The 12,190-nt window shown below is 32.8% G+C and overlaps 1 protein-coding gene across 9 annotated transcripts in view; it reads left to right on the forward strand.

Moving 5' to 3' along the window:
* Prosap (SH3 and multiple ankyrin repeat domains prosap) overlaps positions 1–12,190 on the forward strand; it is a 101,324-nt gene that overhangs the window by 8,411 nt on the left and 80,723 nt on the right. The window lies entirely within an intron of this gene.

A 12,190-nucleotide genomic window follows, 5' to 3' on the forward strand; every position in this document is an offset into this window, starting at 1 on the left:
TCACCGGAAGTTGTAATAATTCCGATGATGGTGTACGCTCCCTCTCTCATCGAGACGCCCCTGAGTCAATTGCAAGAAGTAAACGAGATCATTTTGGTGCAAGAGAGAAAAAGACACTACTGACTCTTCATTTTTCATCCCTCTCTCTCTCTCTCTCTCTCTTCACTCCCTTTTATTACAACATATATTCCTTTCAAACTACGTTTATGAAAGATTTTTTTAAACATTTTATTTCATTTATTTTGATCATTAATAATTTCACGACGAACGTTTGATTGGACATATTGAATGAGAAGGTAATGCGATTTTACGAATAAGCATAATCACTTGAAATCTCGTTAACGTGAACGACTAATTTTATACATCGGTGCATCGTTATTATCATTAAACATTATCATTATTATTATTATATATTATTATCACTTGCAATACGTTCAATTGATATTATTATTCATCGTGATTTTTAATTAACGAAATATGCAAAATTACGGGACCACATTTTTCTAGGAACTTTTTCAAAAACTATCCCACTCAAATGGAAACATTTTTTTCTGTTTTTTGTAGGGGGGGGGGTGTGTGGGGGATTTTTCTTTTTACTTCGATTTTGTGGAAATTTCCGTTTTCTGTCTATTTCTTTTGGTCGTTTTGACAAACTCGAACAATTTCCGGCAGACTGAGTGCCATCCCTTCTACTCCAACCCGTTGAAATCGAATTCCGAGACACTCGTTTCCGTACTCCCTTTCCGTTTTACAAACGAACCCAAGAGAGAAAGAGAGAGAGAGAGAGAGAGAGAGAGAAACTAGTAGTAAAGTGACTCGCGTGCCAGATCAGAGGAAGATCGATCGGGACTTCCGATTGTCGCTAAATTGCAAAACGAAAATGTACGAACGAATCGAATCGAGTTGAATTTACGTTAGACCACGCCCGTTTATCCAATCAATCTGAAATTTAATATCATCCTTATGAAAGATATCTCAATTCATCCCTTAAATTACACCTTTAACATATTTGCCTTCCCAATATTTCGGTATTTGTTATAACAGGTATATTTAATTCTATTTACAACCTTTGAAAAACAAAAGTTTCTCAATAAATTTCAATAAGGTGTGAACTCCGATAGATACACGCATATTTGTACACGGTATGCGTGCAGTACTCTCTCATTGAGAACTTCCGATTGCTAGAAATTGCAAAGAGAACTTACACACGTCGATCACCTGAAAAGCACGTGCTTCTTCTCTTGATAAACGATAAACTACGATAGTAAGTGCTTTACGAGGATTCTACTTATGACTTCCGATCGTACTTGTAATTGTGATTATAGTCTAGTTAGAATACTCGAAGGTCTATATAACTAACACACTTATTTACACATATACCATACATGTGCGTGGTTTCCAGTTAGGTTTAAAAGTAACGTTACTGTATATAATAACATTCACTTCATGAATATGCTTTTGATCGAATCAGGTCGTTTTTCTGATGAGCTACTTTTCTAAATACACAAATTTGTTTTTTCTTATTTTTTTGTTAATCAAATAATAATCCATCTCTTAATGTATATATAAATTACGTGTCACGTTGTTTGTCCGCAATGGACTCCTAAATTACTAAACCGATTTTAATCAAATTTTGCATACTGTATGCAGTTTCATCCAACTTGAAAGATAGGATAGTTTATATCATTCTAACAGATGGAGGTATAAGGTAATTCGTTGACTTAAAGACGTGTGTATCGGACTGATTGTGAGCCACCCCTAGTTCGTTTAATAAAAAAAAACCAAAAAATTCGAAAAGACAACACAGCACAGCACAGCACAGCACAGCACAGCACAGTACGCATATCTTGAGTTGTTGAGAAGCAATCATAATTATTATCTATTCCCGCGTTCTCTCGCGTATAATACGAAAGAATAAGTGAAAGCGATATCTCCCATAGAAAATACATACAGCTATGCGTACGTAGCTCGATGATCATAAATCACGATCAATTACATACATATCTCGGCATGAAACAAATGCGAGAGTCGATATTTGATTCATAAACCAAACGCGAATCTCGCTTTGGGAAAATATTATTGTAACCAAACTCTTACATGATTGATAATATGTTGCTACGATTCGTTTTATTAGTTTTCACTTTAGAAATGCGATAACAAATATTATCCTTTCGATAGTTCGATTTGGACACCGGTGGTGTATCGATTTTACACCATACGCGATCATTTGTTGCTTTTTTTTAATTTTTTTTTTTTATTTTAAATAGACACCAATTTCAACTTTGACCTTTTGCAAGTTTTCCACTCGCGAGTGAAACGAGACAATAAAAAATGTCGAACGTTGATCGAATTTCTAATCATCAATAACTAATGAAAACTTTGACTCGTGACGTTTTCCTGATAATATTTCCTTTTTGTTAAATAACAATAGTCTATGTTCTAGCGTATATATGTTGTGCAAGCGTACATGTATGTATCATAATCTAGAGTAACTGAAAACAATGCAAACAAAGGAGAGAAAAAGCACACGCACAAAGTAGACATAATCTTTATATTATATTTATAAATTAAATGTCATTAGTTTACCGTGTCAAATTATATTAAAAAAAAAAATAGATGAAATTTTGTTTGGACATTATTTAATCAAACGATTGGATTATATATCGTAGATATTATTTACATTAATAGTTAGTTCACACAGTACCGTAAATGTTTTGTGGTAGGCCACGTACATTTCATTACCTGTCTCTCTCTCTCTCTCTCTCTCTTTTTCTTTCCTTTTTGTATTTCTTTTTCTCATAGACTCTTGTTCTTGAATCCTTGGTACTAATTAAAGCGCCGACGCAGAGAGAAACAGCCACATAATTCTCACGAATACATTTAGAAGGAAAAGTGCAATGTTAGGGAACACACACACACATATAGCCGTGTGTATAATAAGGGAATTATACGTGGAACGTTAGAACGGCTGATGTTAGTTGGTGGTAAAGTATTGAAGCGGTTCATTGTAAGCCGAACAATGACCGAGTGGCCAAGTGTGAGGGTCAGGGACGGGTGGAGGAAAGGGAAGATACACTTCAGACGTTCCTATGCATGTGTATATATGCAAGTCTCTATCGAGTTTAAACTGCATTTTTACTTAACTCTTTCTCTCTCTCTCTCTCTCTCTTGAACAATTTTTACAAATAGCTGCAAACAAAATTGAAAGCTTTTTAAAGTTGATTGAAAAATAATCAATGAATAACATTTAATTGATAAACGAATGAAAATAATAATCATAATAATAATAAACGTAAAAGATTAGAAGTATAAAACTATGAGTGGCGTTAGAAAACGGACACTTGGTTAATTCGAGAAACGAGTCTTCGAAGCGAGAAATCGCACACAGGATTACCAAGAGGATACTTATATACCTATCTATAGGTATATATAGTAATAGTATGTGTGTGTATGTATAACATGGAGTCTAGGAAGGCACGTAAGAGTTGCGGCGAGTGCAGCTCTTCTAACGGTAATTTCCTTTAGACCAGTACCGCAACTTCTCTGCAGTCAGAAGAGTCGTTCCTTGCTACTGGACTCTACTACTCCTTTACTGCTTGCCTCCTGTCTTTCTTTCTGTTTCTTCAAAGTCCTTATCCTCTAAGAAACGAACCAATCATCCTGTCTCTCTCTCTCTCTTCTCTCTCTCGTCTTCTCTCGTCTGCATGCAAGCCCAGTAGTCCCTTGTATCTTTCTTATATGTAAACCCAGTAGTAGTAGTAGTAGTCTTCATCTCCCTTACATGTAAAACCTTAGTAGTTTTCTCTTCTCTACTTGTTCTTTCTCTTATTCGAAACTCCACATATAATTGGTCATCTATTCCTAATTTTAATTGGGTCTTCGATGGAGATATTAACATTGACGACGACGACGACGACGACGACGACGACTGGTCAAAACATAACAAGAAGTTTTGTATTTTTATTTATATTTTGTTAACCATTACTAATAATTTCTTCTACCACCCTCCTTCTTCCTTCCTTCCTTCCTTCCTTGCACACGTTTAACGTGCATTAAATCATTAAATCATTCTCATCAAAAGAGTTGAAATATAAATGCATCTCGCTATTACGTAGTAGTACCCCGTCCATATCCATTTTGTTGGAACGAAATGCATCTGAGCAGCATACCTATATATATATACACGCGTGTGTAACAAACGTAGACGCATTCGTAGCAACGCATCCGTTCTCATCCATTCCGTCATTATGCTATCAGACGATGCAATTGCCAATTGGTTCTACGCTAGTAGTAAATTTTCTCGGCGGCGACGTCTTCTACAGATCGGTTAAACAGCATCCTCGACTTCCTTTACTCTCTGTATCTATCACCCATTTTCTTTGCTTTTTATTATTACATCTTTCTAGTTTTTCTTCTTCTTCTTCTCTTCTTCTCTTTTTTTTTTTTTTGGTATCCAAGGAAAAGTAAATTGCTATTGATTTTCTTCGATGATAAATGCCTGGACGACTACGACCACGACTACGACCACGACTACGACGAGGACGACGACGACGACGACGACGACGACGACGACGACGACGACGACGACGACGACGACGACGACGACGACGATGATGATGATGATGATATATTTGTATTTTTGTTAGCGTGCTATGTCAAACTTTGATATTTGTGAATTAATGGAAAATCGATCGGCCTGTTTCGAAATTTCATTTTGCCTTGATATACTTGCCATGTAATTAGGTGTATAAAATGAAAGGGAGAAAAATGCAACGTACGACCTGAGCATCGATGTGCATCGAAGAAAACGTTGCACGAACCTTTTATAAAAATGCATAACGTACCATGACGACGTCTTATAATTATAATGAAGTAGATATGAATTTTTAGATCAGATACGTAGAAAGTTATTTCTTATTTAAACTCTTACTTTTGTATATTTAATAATCCATGAAGAAAATGGATCGGATAAAGTACTACGTAGTGGTGGTTGGTTGGTGGGTGGGTGTTTCTGATTTATTTCAAACGGGGGTTTTTGAAATTGTCTATAGTACAGCCCTGGAATAAGGAATCATTGAAGATAAAGCATCATCTAAAGATATCTAACCGGTAGCTTTCTGCCCATCGAGAGAACGCGAATGTAAAGAAATATGTATACCTCTTGGTAATACGTGTATGTATGACTTAACAGCTGGTACAGCTGGTCTATGTACACCAGTATGTATAACAACAATAATAAAAGATAGTATTAGCACTGGACGCTTATCGGTGATGATTTATCGATATTGCGCAAGATGCAGCAAACCTCCTCCTCCTCCCCCTTCTCTCTCTCTTTCTCTTTCGTTTTGTGTTATTTTCTTCCTTTTATCTATCGCTTGGATAACTTGGATAAAACCGCGTTATATACGTGAAGACTTGATTTATGTTGGTGTTAACCGGCCAACTGTGGAAATTAATCGTCTCGCTATGATCAACATTAGAATTAGGTATACTTATTAGCCATACTCTATTTCTATTGGTTGCAAATCAAAATGAATTTTACTTTTCATATGAAGATTATTGTTCGGATAAATGTAACAGAGTTTTGTTTTCGTAGATTTGTCTCAATTTCAAATAATCAAATACAACTGCATATATAATATATATATATATATAATATATTTTTTGATGAAATTCGTAATACATAAAATGAAGTTGAATTTTGGTTTGCATTATCAGGAAATAAGGTTGTTGTCCGTGTATGTCCTTTTATATATCGAATATACCAAAATCAGCAGAGCGAGTCAATTTATTCCTTAGAACTTGATGTTTATTAGCTCTCTCTCTATGTGGAACTGTGTTTATTCGACCGGCAAGATTAGACGAAAGGGAATAAAGAGGGTGAAAGCAATACGTATCGAAATAGATAGATAAGAAGTAAGAGAGTATGTCAGTGGTGTCGAAAATATTTATATATACGCATATATAGTTTACATTTTGATTGAAGAAAAAAAAATTCAATCTAACGTAATAAGAAAATATTTTAGCATATATATATATATATATATAGTGAAATGTGAATTTGAAATAGTAAACTTTAGCTCGATTATGTATACCTTAATTAGTCAAAGCAGTATCAAGGTGTACCCTACGTAAAACCAAATGTACACATACTACCATGAATTCATATTTACTTTAACATACATTTACACACGAGCGGTGCTTGTGTTGTTTGCAGTTGTGCATGCACGAAGTGTGCAAATAAAGAACACACTGTCGTTAATTACGTAGCAACAATACAACTTTAAATATTACTTTAAGTCTGTGAGAGTTAACGAATGCAAATTTTTTCAATAAAACGAGTAACACGACTTGATATACGCTTGAAAAATTAATCAAAACTTTGAATACGTGTTTAATACGACGTGTATCACTTTTGAAAATAATTTTTAATTAAACTAGCATATAGTTATTCGTTTGTTTTTTATATTAATTCTTTCGCTACTACGGACCACTATAGTGTGACCTCCTTCATAAAATTACATGGTAACATTAAAACTAAAATCAAACTATGATAGTTGGTAGAGATGCTACAACAACCCTAAGATCATTTAAACTTAACTGTCTCGAACTATTTTCACTCGATCAACGCTTCGATCTTAACGTGTGTTCCGTTTTTAGCGAACGCATAGCTCAGAGAACGAAAGAAAGAAAGAGAGAAAGAAAGAAAGAAAGAAAGGAGAGGTCGAAAGAAAAATTTTCACCGTTACCGTTCCTCGTTTATTTTAGTTTCTTCTTTTCGATAGACGAACAAACATCTTCTCGAGTGTTCTCCAATACTATCATACTATGTACTATACTCTTGTGAGAATAAACCGAATAAACTTCTGCGGATAACGGCTTCTCGCTGACACTACGAATCTCTGCTCTGCTTTGCTTTGCTTTGCTTTGCTCTGCTCTACTCTGCTTTGCTTAGATTCTAATCTAATTTATATTCTCAGCCTTGAAAAACATTACTTCTATTATTTATGTATCATTCGAAAACACCTACCAAATCCTATTTTATTATACATTTGTCAATTTTTTAATTAAATAATTTAACCCTTTCGTTACGGGTACGTATTTTTCAAAGGGTGCTACTTCTATTGTACACGGGGTGCTGCTAATAAGTGCAGCATCAAAATTGCAACTTATTTTCAAGTAATTTTGTTGTTGAAAGAAACAAAAATTATAGAAAAAGAAAGAGAGGAATGAATTTCCGTTTGTACTTGCTTACAATGCACACTTTTTTTTTTTTATCAAGTCTATCATCGTCATACGAATAAACACAAGGCGTGTTGGAGTACGTGATACGGACATAAATATCAAGTTGCGAGATCATTTTTCTATCTTATTTTTTAACCATACACACACACACATATATATATATATATAATAAGAATTAGATAAGGACTTAAGACTACGTTATAGTCCTTATCGACAGGACGCTGACTATGCTCGAGAACTCAGGGACCCAAACGACTCTTCTCGAATGTTGTGTCCTCTCTCTCTCTCTTTCTTTCTCTCTTTCTCTCTTTCTCTCTTTGTCACATTTTTCAAGTGGCTTGAAACCGAAGACGATCATGAGAGAATCGGTTCACGAACGTAAGCGAAAAACCAACTCGTTTCTTTCTCAGTTGGTTTCCATTCTCGACAGTGAACGGTTCGACCAATTATATTTTCTTCTTTCTTCCTTTCTTTAGTTTTTTTTTTAATACACTTTTTTTTTATTTATTTATTACTTATCTTCAATCTCATTCATATTGTTATTACCTTATCGGGATTTATTTATTTCAATTTTTTTGTTTGTTCAAGTTTATCAACTGATTTACATATTTTTACATATTTAACATAAAATTTTGTAAAAAGTTTCTTACCAAGATCGTAGAAAATCGAGCAACGTGTTTTCAGTGTGATTTCTTTGATCGTTATTGATCGTTTCATTTCTTTTTATTTTTTTTTATTTTATTTCTATCGTTATTTTTACTTTTTTTTGGTTTTTTGTTTCAAGTTTGTCGTGAATTTGTAGGACTTGTTTGTTGAAAAAAAGGAAAGAAGAAGGATCGATCGTGGAACCAAGGACGAGAAAGGATCGTAATGGTTTTTTTGTCTCAGTGTGTTCTTTTATATTTATAATTTTGTTTTAATCTTTTTTTTTTTTATGATAAATTTATTGACTTTTCTTTTTTTATTGGCTCATTTCTTCTTTGCTTTGCTTTTGCTTTTATTCTTTGAGGAAATAATTCTTTACTTTTTCTTCTACTTATTTCCTTTTTTTTATTTTTTTTCTAATATCTGTAATTTGTTTATTTGTGCATGCAGCAGTTTATACTTATGGGATTTGTTTTTTTTACCTTAAATGATTAAGTGATCAATTGGAGTGATCAATCGATCATTAGAAAGTGGTTTCAAGTTGTTGGACAAAAAGTAATAAGCAAAGAATTGATTATATATTATAGAATTTGTCTTGTTTTATACACACACACACATTTTTTTTTGTTAGAATAAATAATAGTCATAAATAACTTCCGTATTTTATGAGACAAAGAATGGCATTTCTGTGACTGATAAGTGCAAGACACTTTTCATGCAGTTTTTTTTTTGCACTCTTTGTAATTGTTCAACGTATCTATTGAATTTTGTTTCAATTTGCTCCTTTAAAAGGTTCATCAAAGTTAGAAATACGTCCCTGCACTCGGTTAATCTTTTAAAATCGTATCTCCAGAAACAGAATTTGACAAACCAATTTTCTGACTGGACAGTCAGACAGTTATCAGTCCTGTACTGTATACGCTGTATATTTTTTCAGTTGCCACTTTAGTGCTGTTGCTTTGTTTCAATTCTTAAAACATTACATGTCGAATATGCACTTTTTACTTATCCATTTCAGTGGTTAAAAAAAAACTGTAAAATGTAACATTGATTGCATAAAAAAGTTAACAAAAGACTAAACTGAATCTTCATTTATACAGTGATATCAAAAATTCGTTTGTTTCGGTGACTTATAATAGGTAAATACGAAAAATAGATTCTACAGAAGTTACTTATGACTCGACCTAATATTTTTATGTGCTTTTTTTCTTCTAATCATTTATTAGAGAATAATTTTCTTAGAAAATATCAATGAATTATCTTATTTACTTTTAATGTCTAAACTTTCGTTCTTGGAACATTAGTAACACAAATCTAAACTCGATAGTATATCACGTTACAAGATTTCTTCTTAATCAAAAGACCAACTAAGAATAATTTGATCTAAATAAACGTGTGTGTGTGTGTGTGTGTATAAAATAATCTACTTACTAATATTACTTGAAAACAGTTAGAGAGATTAAGTTCACGTTCGAGGGTAGAAATAGAAATAGAAATTGATATTACTTGTGGTTAAATTATTTTTTTGTTTGTTTCACAAAGGACGAATGGTATGATTAGAAAATAAATAAAATAGAATAAAATAAAAACAATGAAGGAATAGATAAAAATAGAAAAGAATGCAACCGTGGTGATAAATTATCTTATCTAGTAACCGATTACCATTCGTCATCTCGCTGTCTCCCATTTCCTGCAAGAGAATACGTTTTGCTAAGCTTCCGCGAACTATTATCGTTTATTCGTTAATTATACATCATTTCCTATCGAGAAATAGAATGAAATTGACCGTGAACATTTTACATACGTGTAAGTGTACACACATGCGTGTGTATTTCCTAGATCTTAATCAAAATAATTAGAAAAATATTTGACGAATTTGAAATTTGTGTATTAAAAGTTTTGGTACTTTCGTATTAATGTCACTGACGCAACCCTGACGAAACCTTGACAAAACCCTGACGGTTGCTTTGTGCAAACAACAAGGTTGTATGCGAACAACAAGATTGTTCTTTATTGACGCATTAGCAGAATTTTTGTTGCTATGGCGTTAATACGTAAATACCGAAGTTGTAATTTACATAAATAATTTGTAATGAATGCAAAATTTTTCATAATGAAAAATAGACAAATTGTGAATAGAAATGTTCTCTGAAAAATGTCTATATTTTAACGATCATAGTTTTTTTTTTTTAGTTTCTAAGCAATCACAAGAGATAAATCTCTGTGAAATAACGTAGCCACACGGATTATTATTATTCCCTTGTTTTTCTTTAAACGGTTCACCATTCGTCTTTTCCTTTTATGGTTACATTCGAGAGAGAGAAAGAGAGAGAGAGTGCCCAAGCTTATGGTTTATGCCTTGAAAAATATAATTGCTCGCGAAATCTTTTATATTTTTCCTATAAGTACGTAAGTTCGTCGTATACGCGTAATTTTGATCGAGGAAAGTGAAAAAGAAAGTGACTTTTCTCTACTTTTATTGATAAACTTGTATTCTTTTTTTTTTTCTTTTTTGGTAGATTATTCTCGCACAATCATCTTAAAACGTCTTAGAACAATTCTCTATGAAATAGAAAAAGGAGAAAGGTATTCGTAGATATTGTTATTCCATGCAAATTCACATTTTCTCCGGTTTTTCTTCTTATCTTGTTGTTTTTTGTTTTGTTTTGTTTTTTATTGTTACTTGCACTTTCCTATAACTTACGAGTTATTTGATTTTCTATGTACCACACACACACACACACACACCTTTTCTTTAATTTATTTTCTATCTTATATCTTAGAAAATTGTTCTAACTTTCATTATGAAGCATGTACAACACGATACGAATATTAATTAATTGAAATCATTTTCAATGATCGTTATTATTTTAATTGAATATTTATAAATTTGTTAATAAATCAAAATATTGTTAGAAAACAAAATATAATACAATGTGCATGCGTGCATGTATACATGTATATAAGTAATTGACGTTCATGGTCTAGTAGTATATATACCACAGTATTATATACTTTGGTATATATATATATATATACTTGAGTACCTATTCGCATACCAGACCAAACTTGCTGGTTGTACTTATTACTAAAGATTGCACGTTACTTCTCTCGTTACATCTTATATGGTTGTGCATAAACGTATACATAGATACCTTACACACATAGTCCATACACCTCATGGTAAAGTATATATATGTATATATGTATATAGCATGTTGTCTCGGACCGTATATCGCTTAATGCCGCTTGCAAATCTAATTAGCCGCACTTTCGAATATTCCGCAGCTCATGGGCACGTTTTCCCGCGGTCCAGACACTCTCTTCTCATTTTTTTTTCTTTTTTCTTTACTTTTATCTCTGAAATTTTTTTTTACGTTCTCTCAAGGGAGAAGAGAAGAGAAGAGAAGAGAAAAGAGAGAGAGAGAGAGAGATATAATATTCTTTATGCTACGATGTGAGATGTTTGTGAAAACTCGCTCGTGTCTCGTCACGCTTCTCGATTACGTCTCTCTCACGTTTTTTTTTCTTTCTTTTAATCATCTTCACATATCGTGCATTTAACAACGATAACTGGAGAAACTCGTTACTTATTTTACGCCGTATAATTTTTTTCCTCGACTAATTAATTCATCACTTTTTCAAAGATCTATTTTGAAACCTGTAAAACGTTGATAGAGTAATATCTCGTTGTGAACGCGACCCTTACGCTCCTTGCATTGTAATTGCATTGCAATTGTGATTTCTTTTTTCTAGTTAAATTTTCATTTAGCAATAACAAAATATTCAATCATTTTGCGATATACCTCCCTCCCTTCTCTTCATTATTATTTAAAACAAATTCATTCGCGATAAATTGTCCAGCGTACAAAAACAAAACAAAAATGTACAGTGTTTTTGCGAGACAAGTTTTTTTTTCCTTTTTTAAATTAATTTTCAAATAGGTTATTTTTTTTTTTTCTTTTCAAATGCAATTAAAATGTACTGAATATCTTTTTTTTTTTCAATGTTTCGTTTTTTGTTCATAAATCAATTGAAAATAAATTTGCAATCATTTTCTATCGAACGAGAGAAAGAGAAAGAGAGAGAATAATACTCGGACCAAATAGGACGAAAATTCACGTGAAAAATGAATAAATTAATATAATTTCGTATGGTGATGGTAGTAACAATAAAAACGTAGTATAAAAAAATAAAAAAGAGATAGAATCGATCGTGCGTAGAGTTTTGAAAAGGCAATCGTTATAGCTCTCTAGCTCTCGGTGAATATTTAAACGTCGGCATGGTGGTACTCATGGTA

Source organism: Polistes dominula, unplaced genomic scaffold (genome assembly GCF_049000335.1).
Source record: "Polistes dominula isolate Pdom_NZ unplaced genomic scaffold, Pdom_raw_medaka contig_21, whole genome shotgun sequence".
NCBI lineage: Eukaryota > Metazoa > Arthropoda > Insecta > Hymenoptera > Vespidae > Polistes > Polistes dominula.